We start from the raw sequence: 11613 nt of genomic DNA on the forward strand, positions 1-11613 counted from the left end.
GTGGTCGGTGTTTACTACAGGCTGCTTGATCAAGGGAATCCTACTGATGAAGCCTTCTTACTCCAGCTACAGGAGGCATTGCGCTCGCAGTCTCTCATCCTGCTGGGCGACCTCAACCACCCCGACATCTGCTGGAAAAGTAGCATGGCAAGCTGCAGGCAGTCTAGGAGACTCCTGGAGTGCACTGAGGATAACTTCTTAGGCCAGGTAATATACAGCCCTACTAGAGGGGATGCATTACTGGACCTGTTGGTCACCAACACAAGTGAGCTAATCAGAGATTTCAAGATTGAAGGCAGCCTGGGCTGCAGTAATGATGCACTGGAGGAGTTCACAGTCCTGAGGGATATGGGACAGGTGAAGAGTAAAGTCAGGACCCTGAATTTTAGGAAAGCAAACTTCCAGCTGTTCAAGGAGTTAGTCAATGGGACCCCCTGGGAAACTGCCCTCAGGGACAAGGGAGCAGAAAAGAGCTGGCAGATCTTCAAGGATGTTTTCCATAGAGTGAAAGAGCTCTTGATTCCCATGTGTAAGAAATCAAGAAAGGAAGGCACGAGTTCAGCATGGCTGAGTTGAGACCTGCTGGTCAAACCAAACATCAAGAAGGAAATGCATAGGCAGTGGAAGTAGGGACAGGTATCCTGGGAAGAGTATAGGGACACTGCTTGGTTGTGTAGAGATGAGGTCAGCAAGGCCAAGGCATGGCTGGAGCTGAACTTGGCAAGGGACGCAAAGAATAGTAAAGGCTTCTTTAGGTATATCAGCCAGAAAAGGAAGGTCAAAGAAAGTGTACCCCTCCTGATGAACATGACTGCCAAGCTGGTAACAACAGGTGAGGAGAAGGCTGAAGTACTCAACTTTTTTGCCTCAGTCTTCACTGGCAATTCCTCTTCCCACACCTCTCGAGTGGATGGACCTCAAGGCAGAGACTGGGAGAGAAAAGTCCCTCTCACTGTAAGAGAAGATCAGGTTCAAGACCACTTGAGGAACCCAAACTTACATAAGCCTATGGGACCTGATGACATGCATCCCAGAGTCCTGAGGGGATTGGCTGATATCGTTGCCAAGCAACTCTCCATGATATTTGAAAAGTTGTGGCAGTCAGGTGAAGTCCCCAGTGACTGGAAAAAGGGAAACATTGAACCCATTTTTAAAAGGGGGTAGAAAGGAGGACCCTGGAAAATACAGACCTGTCAGCCTCTCCACTGTGCCTGGGAAGATCATGGAACAGATCATTCTAGAAGCTATGCTAAGTCACATGGAAGACAGGGAGGACATTTGAGACAGCCAGCATGGCTTCACCAAGGGCAAAGCTAGTGGCCTTCTATGATGGAGTGGACTACTGATGTCATCTCTCTGGACTTCTGTGTGGCCTTTGACACAGTCCCCCACAACATCCTTCTCTCTAAATTGGAAAGATATGGATTTGATGGATGAACTGTTCAGTGGATAAGGAATTGGCTGGATGGTCACATCCAGGGGGTAGTGGTCAATGGCTCAATGTCCAGATGGAGATCAGTAACAAGTGGTGGCTCTCAGGGATATGTATTGGAACCAGTACTGTTTAATATCTTCAACAACATAGCAGGATCGAGTACACCCTCAGCAAATTTGCAGATGACATCAGGCTGAGTGGCACTATTCATATGCCTGAGGGACAGGATGCCATTCAGAGGGACCTGGACAAGCTCAAGAAATGGGACCATGTGAACCTCATGAGGTTCAACAAGGCCAAGTGCAAGGTCCTGTGCCCAGGTTGGGGTATCAGTGCAGGCTGGGGGATGAAGGCATTGAGAGCAGCCCTGTGGACAAGGACTTGGGGTGCTGGTGGATGAAAAGCTGCACATGAGTCAGCAATGTGCACTTGCAGCCCAGAAAGCCAGCTGTATCCTAGGCTGCATAAAAAGAAGTGTGGCCAGCAGGTCAAGGGAGGTGATTTTGCCCCTCTACTCCACTCTGGTGAGACCTCACCTGGAGTACCACATCCAGCTCTGGAGTCCTCAGTAGAAGACAGACATGGACCTGTTGGAGCAGGTGCAGAGGAGGGCCACAGAAATGATCAGAGGGATGTAACACCTCTCCTATGAGGAAAGGCTGAGAGAGTTGGGGTTGTTCAACCTGGAGAAGTCTCCAGGGAGACTTTATTGAAGCCTTTCAATACTTAAAGGTGGCTTATAAAAAAAGAGTAGGACAGACTTTTTAGAAGGTCCTATAGCAATAGGACAAGGGGTAATGGTTTTAAACTGGAAGAGGGTTGATTCAGACTAGATAGAAGGAAAAAACTCTTTATGATGAGGGTGGTGAAACACTGGAACAGGTTTCCCAGAGAGGTGGTAGATGCCCTGTCCCTTGAAACGTTCAAGGTCAGGTTGGATTGGGCTTTGAGCAACCTGATCTATTTGAAGATGCAGGGAGGTTGGACTAGATGACCTTTAAAACTCCCTTCTAACCCAAACCATTCTATAATTCTATGAAAAGAGTGGCAAAGCTGCATGCATAAACATACACACAGGTCCTAAGATACATATACATACATACCACAAAGTAAGCAGCAATCTTTCTTATATGTTTTGGGGTGCTTGGAGGCTTTTGCGTTGTTATTTTTCAGTTCCTCACAGTCACTCGAAATTAAATTCCCTGACTGACTTTGATAGTCATGTCTTTCAAGCTACAAAGCAGCTTATGCAATTAGGGAGATAAAACTCAGAGGCTTTTGTTGGGAAAGAGTTAGGATTGGACAATGAATGTATTTAACTTTTGAGGTTTCCTTTGGGTACTTTTCCTTATCACAGGTCACCTATTACATAGACAATGTTTTGGTATAGATATATCTATCTATCTGTATGTAAGAATACATATATATGTGCATACAGAAACTGTCAATGAAATTTCAGTTTTGCCCACCTATATGACGCTGGCCTCAGAGCTTTTTTTTCAAGTATGCTTGGCATGATTTTATCATTCCATTCCAATTTATCATTTCCGCTTTTTCCCTTAGGTTAACTGATAATCTGTATGTCATCATTAAAAACTTTTAAGTATCAGTTTGTTGTTAAAGTATGCTGAAGCAGAATAACATATCCAAGCAACTTCTGCCATGCTATGTTCAAGAGGTGGTACCAAATAGGCACAAATGCACCTTATTCTGTAATTTAACAAGGTGATAGTTCTTTAAGATTCCTTCATTCTCACAGTATCAAGTGAAACCTTTGATCAAAACTAAAATTACTTTTTTTAATCCATGAGGCATGGATAACTGATTAGTAACTCATTTTAAATACTACTCTCCCTATGGAGTAGAATATCAGTAACTCACACCTATGAGAGGCCTGGCTTGCAATTTAGTTTTCTGCATAGATAAAAAACTAAAGAAGGGAAGAAAATGTTTTTCTGTGTCAGGAACATCCTTCAATTATTATTATGATAATTTTACCATAATAAAAAGTGTCACACAATATTTTTTTGGATCAATTAATGATTTTCTGATCTCATAGGAACTACCATCTTTCTGACAAGTAAAAAAAAACCATTATTCTTTTGTATGAACTGAGTAGTAGTAGGAGAAAGAAGAGAATGAGAGGAATGTTGTATGGGGCTGCTTAGGGCTCATCTAAGACATTACTGTATTAAAAATAAGGCTTAAAATCCTCCTAGTCCTGAAACAGAAACAGTGCTACTGACCTACTATACACAACTTTATGTTCTTCTAAATGGATGTGCATCTTGGACAGTCAACTCTTCTGGCATCTGACATGACTGAGCATAATACTGCCTTTCAGGTAAGCAAAAAATAACAATGGGTTTCATGAATCACCCTCACTTCTGAACTCACCTTAAACTTTGGACATGATAGAACACTATTTGAGGTATGATCACAGGAAGCAAACCATAAAATTTCAATTGCAGATACATTCATGATCAAAAAAAAAGTCAGTGCACTGCAGAATTATGCATTAATGTCTTGAATCTCCATACTAGGTCTCAATATATGGATTACCCTATATTTTTTCCATAAAGTACTTAACTTGAGAAAAACAGCTGATCAAGTAAAACATTTTTTGGATTGCACAGACATATTTGATTTTCTTCAGTTTTCCCCTTGCAATATGTTTTGATTGTCAGGTTTTAGATGCAGAAGAAATCATCAATGACAGAAGTTTACTCGCTTACCTCCAAAAAAGAAAAGCGAACAGAGGACTGCATGGACTGCAGGTGCTTGTTGGGGTTGGGCTCAGGCTCCTTGTTGTGAGACTGCAAGTTAAAATAATGTCATCTCTAGTGAACAGAAGGTTTAGCAAGAGTCACATTTTTTAGTGTAGGAGTTACAAAAGGAGTTTCAGGTAGAAACAGTCTTCCCGAACGATTTACAGTAGCTACACAGTTTTTGACTTAAAATGAAATTGTTTTAAATAAAACCAAATATGAAATCTGGTACTGGTGCATATACTTGACTGTGTTAGACACCCTCTGGGAACAATACTTGTGTACAGTTCCACAGAGAGGAAAAAAATGGTAAATTGCTTCAGACTTCTAAGCATTTTGTATGAAGCAGAATATGTAACTGGGACACTTTTTGTTTTTAAATCTTAGGATTTTTTAAAGGTTTTTATATGTAAATCAGATGTGTTTGAAAAAAGGAAACTAAAAATTATTAAGAGCTTTCATCAGTAATAAGAAAATCATAGTCAAAATTTCCAAATTGAGAGCCTAAATTTTGGGCACTGACAAAAATTAAGTGACCTAGTTAAATACCAGAAATTTCCATTGATTTAACTATGAAATGTTCCATCACAAACATCAAGCCCTTTATCTTGGTAATCAAATATGCATATAAACAACTAACCCCCAAAAAACATACTTGAGCATTTACCTTCAAAGGTGCCTTCAAGAAACTGCTTCAAGGGCAGCTCTGATCAAAAGGTCTCTCAATAAAACAGTAGGCCACTGGCAGATTTCACACATGTTCTTTTAAAATATACTCATGGAGTTAAATGAACTTGTCCATGTAACACCTGCAAGAAAACTTGTTTTTTTTAAAAAAAACATGTTTAATAGCATGCCTCTTGTCGCAATTAGCTGAAGTTATCTGTCCAAAACTACATGTAACTGCCTTCTGTGCAGACTGAGCAAAGGCAGAAGCTTATGGGGAACTTCGAAGAGGGTCCCCCGTGGAGAGTCGGCCAAGTAACAACAATCACACCAATATGGCTACATGCCGTGCTCACTTTATTCAACAAACAAATCATATTTATAACTTAAACCAACCGCTCACACGACTCTACACACAGGTGATTGGATAAAAGTTTCTAGTCACGCGGGGTGTCCGTGTCGCTGATTGGTGAGCATGCTGCAGGCGCCTGATCAGAGTGTGCTGATGAGAGTGTGTTGATTTCACGGTTCCCAGGACTTGCTCTGCACCTGCCTTCTTGTTTGTGCATAGCTTGTTTTCTTTCTCCCACTGCTTGTTCCTAGGACAATTTAAAGCTGCTCTGCAGCTTCAACTAACAGGCCTGGGTTGTCCAACCCAGACAATGGTAACATATGTCCTTGGTCCTCTAAAAATCCCTCTACATATCCCCCTTTTTCTTTTTGGACAACCCATGTCTGTTTCACAATAGATGTTAAAACTTTCTTCAAACAAGAAAATAAACAGCCAAAAACTAAAAGCATTACAACAATGATTATAACAAAGCGTATTCCTTCCATCAATAACGTCTTTAACCAACGTGTTATCCCCAGTCCTCTCAACCATTCATCGAAGGGTTTATCATCAGCAAGAATATGCTTCATGTTTCCCTGAAGTTGTGACAACTTCTTGTGCATCGATATGGAATGATCAGAATGGTTCATACAACACATCCCTTCAAAATCCTCACAACCGTGTCCATGTGCTAATAACAACAAATCTGTTGCAGCTCTATTTTGTAACGTAGCATGCCTAACACTATCTATATCAAGCAATAATGGACTTAAAATCTGTGACGCAAGATTAAATTGTTTCTCTCCCCAATACGCTAACCTTCGTATATTCTTAGCATTTAATGCTGCCATTTGGACTCATACATGTACCATTCTCATTGGAAGTCAGATTCACTGCTTTAACATTCCAAAAACCATCAAAATTTGTTTCATTCTCTTGCAGGGGAATACCAATTAAACAAGTTCTAAAGGGGTTGTCTGCTTGTTGCAAACTTCAAAAAAAGTCTGTTACTCCCGTGATATTTGCCCATGTCACCCATATGTTTGTCCTAGGCAAGATGTCAAAAATAATTTGGCCAATGGGTAAAAAATTCATCAAGACCATAAAACAAGTCCACCTCTCAAACATGATTACTCCTACAATTTCTACAATTTTTTTTTTCTCTCTCTCTCTTTTTTTTTTTTTTTTTTAACATTTCACCCCACACAATCTGTGGTGCTTTCACAGATTATGATGATGTATGCTGTCTCCAATCAGCATGGTATTACACTAGTCGTATGTTTTGTCTTGCTTCATACCCGGTTACTAATCAAATATACACACTTTTCACACCATTTACATTTAAGCTTTGGCTTACAGAACCGTTTTACCCCACATAGAATACATTGGCGTAATACCCGTGGGTTACATCCCTTACAACATAGACAGTTTATTCCATCTGCTCGCTCTGAGTCTTCTGTTCCGTCTTCTGATCTTGACATACAGGTTGCACAAACTTGCTAGGGACCCATATAGGTCCTTTATCTGTGAAGATACAAAAATAACCTCTACCGATAAATAACACTGGATTAGGCCCTTCCCATACGCCTGAAGCCATATTTTTATACAGAACATTCAAACCAGGAACTGTAGTTGTTTGGTTCCCTCGCGATGTTTGGTGATGTATAACAACAGGTGGTCCCTCTCTATCCTCCGTAAGGGAGAGAGAGTTTAAGGTTAACAACACCTTAGTCAACTGTTTAGTTATGTCTATGTCCTGTGATACTTTCTGTCTCTGAAGATAATCCTTCAGGGTACGGTTTGCCCTTTCAACAACTGCTTGCCCAGTTTGGGAGTGAGGAATCCCTTTAACGTGTTTAATTCCCCAAGTTGTCATAACCCTAGCGACTCGTTGACTGCTATACGCTGGACCATTGTCTGTCTTTATTTCTACAGGAACTCCCATGACAGCAAAACAAGACATTAAATGTCTCTCCACATGTAATGCCTTTTCACCGGTTTGTGCAGTGGCCCATATAAAATGAGAATAGGTGTCAATTGTGACATGCACATACTTAAGCTTCCCAAAGTCAGGTACATGTGTTACATCCATTTGCCAAACCTGAAGTGCCTTCAGACCTTTAGGGTTAGTGCCCATCCCTTAAACCAGGTCCATGATGACTACGTTGAGGACAGGAGCAAACAAATACCCTTTGCATCTGCTATGGGTATTTGATACTGTCAATGTAAAGACTTTGCATTCTGATGAAACATCTCGTGGCTGTTATGAGCTTCTTCAAACTTCTTTGTTGGAGGAGTTATTGCCGGACAGCTGACTGCTTCATCAGCTCTAGCATTACCTTCGCCCAACCCAATGGTCCACTGATGACTTCTAATATGCATAATACAAAATTCATGTTTTCTCTGTCAAAGAGTACTACGCAGTTGTATAAACATTTCACCAAGATGTTGACTCCTTGTCTCTCTCAAGAAGGCATCTTCAATGCGCTGTACTACACCAACTATGTACAATGAGTCTGATACTATGTTTACAGGTATATTGTTCCAGCTTCCCAATGCCAAACACACTGCTTTCAGTTCTAAGGTTTGAAGGTTGTCCCGTGGTTCACTGGTGATCACGTGTTTCTGCCACTGATTATCGGATTGCCAAACACACGCAGCCTTCTTCATCTTTCATCCTGCATCTGTAAACACCGTTGGCCCTTCAACTGGTCTTTCTAAGCATAACGGTCTCGCAATCCACTGGTAATGTTCTAACATCTTCCAGAGAGGTCCTTTTGGCCGGTTGTTGTGTACAACACCTGTATAACCCATCAAGGCTCCCTGTATGGCTGTTGAATGTCTCAGGAGCCACTCATAATCATCACCACGGACTGGAATACTGATATCTGCCGGTTCAGTCCCATCAATTTCAACAATCCTGTCTCTTCCTTTTCTCACCAAGGCCGCTTCAGGATGACTTAAAATACAATGTCTGGGTTGCAATGGCAAAAACAACCACTCTAAAACGATCACTGTATTTTCCCCCTTTTTCTTTTGCCATTGTAAATTAAGGGCAAAAGGTGAAGTGGCAACATTACAAACCAAAAAAGATAATGGATGATTCGCCATTAGGCAACCACACCAGCCAGTCTGAATCTTGCAGGACACAACTTCTAGGGCAGCCTGCTGTTCTGGTGAACAAGTTTGAGGACTGTTTGGCCTCGGTGCCATGCAACCAGGATCGGAACGGTTGCAAATCAGCGTTAGTGAGGCCAACTATATTATGAACCCACTGTAGATCTCCTAAAAGCCTTTGAGCATCATTCAGATTAGTCATTTATGTAGTATAGAGTTACCTTCTGTGGTCTGATCTGAGCATCTGAGATGAGGAGGCCTAGATATTTCCATGGGGCCGAATGTTGAACCTTCTCAGGCGCCACAACCAAACCACATGATAGAAGGTGGTCAACAAGCCATTTCATTTGATCATCTGAAATCCCTTGTACAGCAGCCAATAAAATATCGTCCATATAATGATAGATCAGGACATGAGGACAACGCTGCCATACCGGAACAAGTGCCCAATCTACAAAAGTCTGACACATCGTAGGAGAGTTCTTCATTCCTTGTGGTAAGACTACCCATTCATACCGTTTGACCGTAGTGGCACGGTTTATTGATGGCAGAGTGAATGCAAATCTCTGCGTGTCATCAGGATGTAAGGGAATCATAAAGAAACAGTCTTTCAAGTCTATCACGACAATTTGCCAATTCTGAGGGATGGAGTTGGAAGACCAGGTTGCAACGCTCCCATCGCTAACATCTGATCATTAACCTCCCGTAATCATGTAAGAGTCGCCATTTCCCAGTTTTTTTTGGTATCACAAAAATAGGAGTATTCCAAGGACTTGTAGAAGGTCGAATATGACCTATTTTCAGTTGTTCCTGCACCAATTCCTCAGCAATGCGCAGCCATTCTTCTGTTATCAGCCACTGGTCTTCCCAAATTGGCTTTTCTGTTAACCATGTAATCTTCAGTATGGGTGGCTGCCAATCAGTGGCTGTGGTGCTAAATGCTGATCAGTTGTCATAACTAGTCCCAATTGTGACAAAACATCCCGTCCAATCAACCCAGATAATGTAGGTGGGAGTTGCATTACGTATGGCGTAAGTTACATTTGTGACACCAAACAGTCTTTGAACAAGTACGCCTTATGTGTCCAGGTTCACCACATCGAATACAATTACCAAATCCTGATTTACCATCTTTCCCTTTTCGATGTCCACCTTTATGATTTGTTAAGGCTGCTGCAATTATATGCCCTTGCTCCTTCATCGCAACTGTAAAGGCAGCCGCTTGGTTATTTTGTTCTGCTCGAGTAGCTCTAATCAACATTTCATCTACGGGACTTCCTTGGGGTAATGTTGCTAAGATCGCCCTTGTTCTTGGGTTAGCCCCTTCAAAGGCGAGGGGTGCGGAACAAATGTTCCTGCAGATCCGAAGGTAAATCAAAATTGTCCTTTAATGCTGCAGACAAACGATCTACAAATTGTCCATAGGGCTTCGTTGCCCCCTGACAAACAGGGGTATAGGAAGCAGGTTTCTTCTTATCTGGCACAGACAAAAGGGCTCGATGTGCTAATGTTTGAGCAAGTTGATGCATTTGTACAGGATACTGCAATTGAACCTGCGTAGTAGGGTAAGGTCCCTGCCCAGTTAACATATCTGCCCGTAGACCATAAAGTGAATCTCCTATATTTGGATCTTGATGTTTATTTGCTTCCTCTATGGCTAGTCTCTTCCACTCCTGTTGGGGCTCTTGCTGTATTGAATGATTATACTGAACTCTGAAGCAAGTGGAAAAATACTGAAGAAATAAGACGAGGTTACGGCCAGAACAGTGGGATGAAGAAAAAGGAGCAAATTGCAGATGTTTGCACAAAACCAAGGCCAACGGGACGTGATAAGAGGAGCTGGGAAACCGCAGAAAGGAGCCTACATGCCAGAACAAGCAGAAACAGAAATCTTCCCAGTAAACAATTGTTAACCAATCATATTATTATACGCTTGTAAAATAGCCAATCACATTATTGCACGCTTATAGAATGCCTTATAAAAGTCTACCTGGTTTGTACAATAAACGGATCAGATCTTGAACTCTGTGAGTATTTGAATCTGACTCCCGCTCGCCCGAAATGCCCGCAGCATCTGGTGACCCCGACGTGATCCGATGAGGGTCGACAGGATCGGTTAAAAAGTCAGGAGGATTCATTAAGGATCGTGTTACGAGCTGCGGAGCCCGCGAGGATCCTGCTGCCAGCGGAGAGAGAGCTGGGCGCCCGAAGAAAGGCGGAACGTGCACGGCTGACCGGTGAGTCAGGAAATTTAAGCAGGATGGGAATCACTGCATCAGTGGTGGAAAAAGCAATCGTAGACAGTTTGATGAAACTGGCAGAAAAAACTGAAACGCCAGTCTCACGGCAGGCAGTAGTTGATCTGCTATGTTGGAGTCGCCGCCGTGGTTACCTTGCTTCTACGCAAGATGTATATAATAATGAAACATGGAAGAAAGTAGGAGAGGACTTATGGGAATCTGTGCAAGTTGGGACTAAGGGGGTAAAGACTTTGGCTCGCACGTATCGAGCTGTACGGGGTATGGTCGCGCAGTTACATGGCGAGGCTCAAGTCGCTGCAGCTGTTAAGGCTGCAGTGCGGTCTCCCGGCGATCCTACTGCTCAGTCGGAGGAAGAGCCAGAGGGACAACCTCCGTGTGAAAATCCCCCCGATTATACATCCAAAGCTTATCCAGTACTGACCACTGCTGAACGAATAGCGTGGGGATTAGATGATGAATTACCACCCTGGTGTCCTGAAAAGGAATAAGCGGCGAGCGGCGGCGTGCGGCCCGGCAGGCCCCGTCCCGGCCGTGGTTTCTCTCCAAGGCGGCACCCCCCCCCTCCCACCCCCCCCCCCCCCCCTCCGATCGGCGCCATGGCAGTGCAAGCGGCCAAGCGAGCTAACATCTGGCTGCCCTCAGAGGTCAGTCGGATCCTTTATATTCGGAACCTGCCGTATAAAATCACAGCGGAGGAAATGTATGATATCTTTGGGAAATACGGACCTATTCGACAAACCAGAGTTGGAAACACTCCTGAAACAAGAGGAACAGCTTAAGCTTCTCAAGGAAGAATACGGACTTGATTACAAACCCCCCCCCCAAAAAAAAAAAAAAAAAAAAAAAAAAAGAAAAAAGAAAAAAAAAGAAAAAAAAAAGAAAAAAAAAAGAAAAAAAAAAAGAAAAAAGAAAAAAAAAAGAAAAAAGAAAAAAAAAAGAAAAAAAAGAAAAAAAAAGAAAAAAGAAAAAAAAAGAAAGAAAAAAAAAGAAAGAAAAAAGAAAAAAAAAGAAAAAAAGAAAAAAAAAGAAAGAAAA

At 42.3% G+C, this 11613-nt stretch overlaps 1 long non-coding RNA gene across 1 annotated transcript; it reads left to right on the forward strand.

Moving 5' to 3' along the window:
* The first annotated feature begins 913 nt into the window (after positions 1-913).
* LOC130142028 (uncharacterized) lies at positions 914-4431 on the forward strand. Its single transcript, XR_008819268.1, has 2 exons — positions 914-3779; positions 4123-4431. It is a non-coding gene; the product is annotated as an uncharacterized LOC130142028 (long non-coding RNA).
* Positions 4432-11613: the final 7182 nt, after the last annotated feature.

This window comes from Falco biarmicus, chromosome W, assembly GCF_023638135.1.
Source record: "Falco biarmicus isolate bFalBia1 chromosome W, bFalBia1.pri, whole genome shotgun sequence".
NCBI classification, from domain to species: domain Eukaryota; kingdom Metazoa; phylum Chordata; class Aves; order Falconiformes; family Falconidae; genus Falco; species Falco biarmicus.